General features: G+C 41.2%; 1 long non-coding RNA gene across 1 annotated transcript; it reads right to left on the bottom strand.

The window, feature by feature from the left end:
- Positions 1-5,419: 5,419 nt before the first annotated feature.
- On the bottom strand, positions 5,420-6,541 carry LOC123106600 (uncharacterized). Its single transcript, XR_006451409.1, has 2 exons — positions 6,015-6,541; positions 5,420-5,857 (listed from the first exon to the last, which is right to left on the bottom strand). It is a non-coding gene; the product is annotated as an uncharacterized lncRNA (long non-coding RNA).
- Positions 6,542-7,324: the final 783 nt, after the last annotated feature.

The raw sequence follows: 7,324 nt of genomic DNA, 5'->3' as shown, positions 1-7,324 counted from the left end.
TTATCAATTTTTGTATTTCTGTTGTATAGCCTCCTTATCTATTTTTTAACTGGTTGGGCATCTACACCTTAGGTGTGGCTGCAGTATGATGTAAAGTAGCTGATATGTCTATGTAAACCTCCCATTTATATAGATATATGATAAATAGTAGGGGTTTTCCCCTACTGTCATTCTGTCAAAAAAAGTCCAATTAAGCGTCTTGATCTATCTCTATAGATCTTGATGCCCAATATATAAGCAACTTCACCGAGGTCTTTCATTGAAAAAAAATCTTATTCAAGTATCCTTTTATGCTATCAAGAAATTCTATATTATTTCCAACAACAATATGTCATCCACATATAATATCAGAAATGCTACAGAGCTCCCACTCACTTTCTTGTAAATACAAGCTTCTCCAAAAGTATGTATAAAACCATATGCTTTGATCACACTATCAAAGTGTATACTCCAACTCCGAGAGGCTTGCACCAGTCCATAAATGGATCGCTGGAGCTTGCACACTTTGTTAGCACCTTAGGATCAACAAAACCTTTTGGTTGCATCATATACAACTCTTCTTTAAGATATCCATTAAGGAATGCAGTTTTGACATCCATTTGCCAGATTTCATAATCATAAAATGCAGCAATTGCTAACATGATTCAGACAGACTTAAGCATCGCTACGGGTGAGAATGTCTCATCGTAGTAAACTCCTTGAACTTGTCAAAAACCTTTCGCAACAAGTCAAGCTTTGTAGATAGTAACATTACTGTTAGTGTCAGCCCTCTTCTTGAAGATCCATTTATTCTCTATGGCTTGCCGATCATTGGGCAAGTCAACCAAAGTCCACACTTTGTTCTCATACATGGATCCCATCTTAGATTTCATGGCCTTAAGCCATTTTGCGGAATCTAGGCTCATCATCGCTTCCTCATAGTTCGTAGGTTCGTCATGGTCTAGTAACATGACTTCTAGAACTGGATTACCGTACCACTCTGGTGTGGATCTTACTCTGGTTGACCTACGAGGTTCAGTAGTAACTTGATCTTAAGTTTCATGATCATCATCATTAGCTTCCTCACTAATTGGTGTAGGAATCACTGGAACTGATTTCTATGATGAACTACTTTCCAATAAGGGAGTAGGTATAATTACCTCATCAAGTTCTACTTTCCTCCCACTCACTTCTTTCGAGAAAAACTCTGATACGTCTCCAACGTATCTACTTTTCCAAACACTTTTGCCCTTGTTTTGGACTCTAACTTGCATGATTTGAATGGAACTAACCCGGACTGACGCTGTTTTCAGCAGAATTACCATGGTGTTATTTATGTGGAGGAGCAAACGTTCTCGGAATGACCTGAAACTTCACGGAGCCACTTTTCAGAAAAAAGAAAAATACCTGCAAAAGATGAAGGCCAGGGGGGCCACCACCTCTCCACGAGGGTGGGGGGTGCGCCTGCCCCCCTAGGGCGCCCCCCTACCTCGTGGCCCCCCTATTGCCTCTCCGACTCCAACTCCAACTCCATATATTGTGTTTCGGGGAGAAAAAAATCAAGGAGAAGAAATCATCGCGTTTTACGATATGGAGCCGCCGCCAAGCCCTAAAACCTCTCGGGAGGGCTGATCTGGAGTCCGTTCGGGGCTCCGGAGAGGGGAATCCGTCGTCATCGTCATCATCAACCATCCTCCATCACCAATTTCATGATGCTCACCGCCGTGCGTGAGTAATTCCATCATAGGCTTGCTAGATGGTGATGGGTTGGATGGGATCTATCATGTAATCGAGTTAGTTTTGTTAGGGTTTGATCCCTAGTGTCCACTATGTTCTGAGATTGATGTTGCTATGACTTTGCTATGCTAATGCTTGTCACTAGGGCCCGAGTGCCATGATTTCAGATCTGAACCTATTATGTTTTCATCAATATATGAGTGTTCTTGATCCTATCTTGCAAGTCTATAGTCACCTATTATGTGTTATGATCCATTAACCCCGAAGTGACAATAATCGGGATACTTACCGGTGATGACCGTAGTTTGAGGAGTTCATGTATTCACTATGTGCTAATGCTTTGTTCCGGTTCTCTATTAAAAGAAGGCCTTAATATCCCTTAGTTTCCGTAAGGACTCCGCTGCCACGGGAGGGTAGGACAAAAGATGTCATGCAAGTTCTTTTCCATAAGCACATATGACCACTAGTAGAAAACAGGGCTTTGGTCACGGGGCAGTTTTCACATTAGTCCCAGTTCAGTCAAGAACCGGGACTAACATGAGCATTTATCCTGGTTCGTGCGGCTAAGGCATTAGTCCCGGTTCACCTGGGCTCTTTAGTCCCGGTTCGTGCCACGAACCGAGACTAAAGGGTGCGATGCCCATTAGTCCCGGTTGGTGGCACCAACCGGTACTAATGGGTTTTGAGGCATTAGTTCCGGTTCATGGCACGGACCGGTACTAAAGGTCCCATTTTCAAACTCTCTCCCCCCCCCGTGGACCACCTTCTCAGTTTTAGAAAAAACAAAAGAAAATGATGGAAATGTCAAAAAAAAAAATAAAAAAAAAGTTTCCCATGTGATATGTGGTCTACTTGTTGGGAAAATTTACAAATATGAATTTCGACTTTATTTGCAAAATCTCTGTGGAATTTGTAAAATGGGCATAACTTTTGCATACGAACTCGGATTAAAAAAGTTTACATGAAAAATCATCTACTCGAAAAGTTACATCCGAATTTAACCGGGGGAACCCTGTTAAACATTTTCAAAATCCTCAAAAACCTAACAGAAAAAAGTTACAGGGCTTTTAAGATCTAGAGTGGAAAAAATCGAAAAAATTACTAGTCAAATCTGGTCAAACAGTGGTCAAACTATCGTCAAACAATGGTCAAACTAATTATTCTAGAATATTAGTGTTACTAAATAATTATTTCTGTTATTTTGGATTTTTGTCAAATCTGGTCAAACTGTGGTCAAACTAATTATTCAAGAAATATTAGTGTTACTAAATAATTATTGTTTTTTAAAATAATAGTTTCAAACTCAAAAAGTGAAATGTATCACTTCATGCTCAAGCAAAATTCATGAAGGTTAATAGGATTGACATCTTACTATTGTCAGGAAAACAACAAGTGCAGACTTGGAAACAAGAGAGAATAGAACCCGGAAGTTAAGCGTGCTCAGACTGGGGGAGTGGGAGGATGGGTGACCGTTCGGGAAGTTAGATGATTTGGAATGATGAGGGGTGATTAGAGGATAAATTGAGCAGTGATGAGGGGTGGTGATTACAAACTAGAGGTTAAAATAATTCAGAAATTTGAAAATAAAAAAAATTCATTTTTTTTAAAAAAAAAATCATAAAATTTCCTTTAGTCCCGGTTGGTGTTACCAACCGGGACTAAAGGTGGAGCTCCACGTGGCCGCGCCCTTTAGTCCCGGTTCGTGTAAGAACCGGGACTAAAGGGGAGAGGCATTAGTACCGACCCTTTAGTCCCGGTTCGAAAACCGGGACTAAAGGGGCCTTACCAACGGGACAAAAGCCCCTTTTTCTACTAGTGGACTATGTTCGGAATACATGCCTACATTATATCAATGAACTCGAGCTAGTTCTGTGTCACCCTAGGTTATGACTGTTACATGATGAACCGCATCCGACATAATTCTCCATCATCGATCCATTGCCTACGAGCTTTTCCATATATTGTTCTTCGTTTATTTACTTTCGCGCTGCTATTGCTATCATCACTACAAAATACCAAAAACATTGCTTTTACTACTGTTACCTTTGCTACTGTTACCACTACTATCATATTACTTTGCTACTAAATACTTTGCTATAGATATTAAATTTCCAGGTGTGGTTGAATTGACAACTCAGCTGCTAATACTTGAGAGTATTCTTTGGCTCCCCTTGTGTCGAATCAATAAATTTGGGTTGAATACTTTACCCTCGAAAACTGTTGCGATCCCCTATACTTGTGGGTTATCAAGACTATTTTCTGGCGCCGTTGTCGGGGAGCATAGCTCTATTCTTTGAGTCACTTGGGATATATATCTGCTTATCATTATGAAGAACTTGAGAGATCCGAAAACCAAGATCTATCCCTCAACTACGAGGGGAGGTAAGGAACTGCCATCTAGCTTTGCACTTGATTCACCTTCTGTTATGAGTAAGTTTGCGACACCTACACCTGCTTCCGCTATTCGTTCTGATATGTCGCATGTTATTTATGATGCCACTTCTGCTATGCATGATACTTATGATGAAACTACCTCTATGCCTGATACTACTGTGCCACTCAGTGATTTTCTTGATGAACAAATTGCTAGGGCTAGAGAAATTGAAAATATTGAATCTGAGGATACTGATGAAAGTGATGATGAAGAATCACTTGTTATTTCTAAGGGTTATGTTTTTAATTTAGCTTGCAAAAATAGAAAAGGTGATTTCATCATCTCTTCTTTTGTTATCACTTTATCACTTCTTTTTCTCAGTCCTGAAGATATGCAAGAGGCAAAGAAATCTGTGAAAGAAAAAGGTATTAAAGCTGAAGATGTTAAAAATTTACCTCCGATTGAAGAAATACATGGTCTTAATTTACCGCCTGTTGAAGAAACATATAATCTTAATCCTTTACCTATTGAAGAAACTCATGGTCTTGATAACCCGACACAGGTAGTAAAGGTAAATTCTCTCTATAGATATGATAAAGCTGAAATCCCATTTACTAAGTTTGCTAGCCCATTCTTAGATGAGTTTGATAAATTTATGGCTAAGCAAAAAGATTTTAATGCTTATTTTGGTAGACAATTGAAATACAATTCAAAAATGCTTGAACACTTAGGTGATTATATGACTAATGTCAAAGGTGAACTTAAACTTAATAGTAAACATGCTTCTATGGTTACCACTCAACTAGAACAAGTACTTAAATCTAAAAATCATTTGCTCAATGAATTGAATAATAAGAATAATGATAATGCTGTTAGAGTGGCTACTAGAATTGGTAGAATGACTCAGGAACCTTTGAATTCTGAAGGCCACCCTAAGAGAATTGAGCAAGATTCTCAGAGAAATAATATAGATGTACCTAGTTCTTCTAAAAGGAAGAAGAAGAAAAATGATAGGACTTTGCATGCTTCTAGTGATCTTATTGTTGAAACACCTGAGAATCCAAATGATATTTCTATTTCTGATGCTGAAACACAATCCAGTAATGAACCTGAAACTAGTGATAATGTTAATGATAATATTCATAATGATGCTCAACCTAATAATGATAATGATGTAGAAATTGAACCTGCTATTGATCTTGATAACCCACAATCAAAGAATCAACGTTATGATTAGAAAGACTTTGTTGCTAGGAAACATTTGTAAGAAAGAGAGCCTTGGGTTCAGAAACCCATGCCTTTTCCTCCCAAACCATCCAAGAAAAAGGATAATGAGGATTTTGAGCGCTTTGCTGAAATGATTAAACCTACCTTTTTGTGTATGCGATTAACTGATATACTCAAAACCAATCCTTATGCTAAGTACATGAAAGATATTATTACAAATAAAAGAAAGATACCGAAAGCTGAAATTTCCACCACGCTTGCTAATCTCTCCCTAATAATAAAGTATCGATTGAGTCTCCGGGTTCACCGTCACAATGCGCTTTCTTCCCATGTCATAATACGCTTCTTCCTGTCCGTTTTTTCTTGATTTGATATTTTTCTTAATATCCAAGGTGGTACTATCTATATGCGTCCGTACGTGCACTAATTATATATTTTCCATATGCGCTCTTGCTCGGGCCTTGCCTTGCGATCATTCGTGGCTGATGCGTTGCCACTTGGGCCTTAGCCCGTCTGCGTGAGATGTTCCAGCGAGTGTTTCTGTAATAAAAAGTATAGAAGATTATGGTTAATAGATAGTCCCACATCGTTTACTTGTAGACTGTCCCACCAGTTTAAATGTGTTTGTGAGTTGACGACAACAAGTAGCATCAAAGGAGTTGGTCAAAGATGGAATTAATCGAGCGGGAGATGCTACCTCAAGAATCAAAGGAAATAAATGAAGAAAAAGAATAGAAGGAACTCAGGTCATGTCATGGTTGGAGCAGAGGCAGCGGTCGACTGTGGGATGGCAAAAGAACAGAGGCAAGCCCGGACCCGGCCTCAGAGCAGAGGACGAAAGGGGCACCGGCCGGGAGCACGTCGGACACCGCCGCCACCGGCGCCTCGCTCGACGGATCCAAGCAAGGCAGCTCGTCAGAGCAGAGGAAGAAAGGGGATGGACACCACAGCCACCGGCTGTTCGCTCCACGGACCCGCGATTTGTAGAGAGGGGACCCGCGATTTATAGAGAGGGGGGGGAGCAGACGGCGGCTGGGGTGGCTGTCTTTGGCTGGAGCACCAATGCGTAGGCGTTGGAAGGAATTGGGGGCGGGGCGGGGTGGAGAAGACGAGAGAGCAGCGCTGCTGGGAGCTGGGTGATGATGGATGAGGAGCAACCTTGTGGATAAGGGCCACGAAGGAGATAGCTCCGTCGGTGCTTTTTTGGATGTGAGAACGATGGAGCGAGAGATGGGAGATGGATGCAGATGCATCTCCGTGGAGATGAATGGATAAGCATAAGCTAGCTAGTGGTGGAGGTACACGTGATGGCCTGATGAGTGTTACGTGCCGGTGGGCTAGGCCCCAACATTGTTTTTTGTCAGCCGGTTATTAATATTTCTTTCGTTAGGGTCAACACTTAATAGTGTAAAAGATATTGGGAATGGAATATAATATTCCAAATCAAACAGTCCTTCCATTAAAAAAATTACATAATCAAAATCATTAGAATCCATTTCGCAAAAAAATTATTAGAATTCAATTTTTTTTGATAATTTGATAAAATACTTTAAATGGATTATTAAACTCTTCAAGAGTATGTAAGGGCATCTCCAACGCCGACCCACAAAAAGCCCGCAATCATCCAGACCTCATGGTCCGGACGTGTTTTGTCATCAAATGACGGTCTGTGTCGGCCCGCCGACTGGTCCAAACTTAATTTCTCCCGCAATCCAAAAACTAGCTGGGTGCTTTGCGGGCATCCGGACATCTGCCACCCTCGATTCTATCTGCCATGGCCCAACCAAACCCCAGCCCCCCTTTCCCACATCCTTCACGTTCGAAGTGGTCATCGCCGCTCCAGAGCACAACGATGCATTTATGCCGGCCCAGAGCAACATGACCTCTCACTGGCACTCTCGCATTGAAAGTGGCGCCTCCTGAGAGCGCTGCTTGCGCTGTTTCCCGGTGCACGCGACAACTCCATGTTCAAATGACATGTCATCATTCCGCCTCCCTACATTAAGC

Source organism: Triticum aestivum, chromosome 5A (genome assembly GCF_018294505.1).
Source record: "Triticum aestivum cultivar Chinese Spring chromosome 5A, IWGSC CS RefSeq v2.1, whole genome shotgun sequence".
NCBI classification, from domain to species: Eukaryota; Viridiplantae; Streptophyta; class Magnoliopsida; order Poales; family Poaceae; genus Triticum; species Triticum aestivum.
Note: the sequence above shows the minus strand (reverse complement) of the source record. Positions and strands in the feature narration are given on the sequence as shown.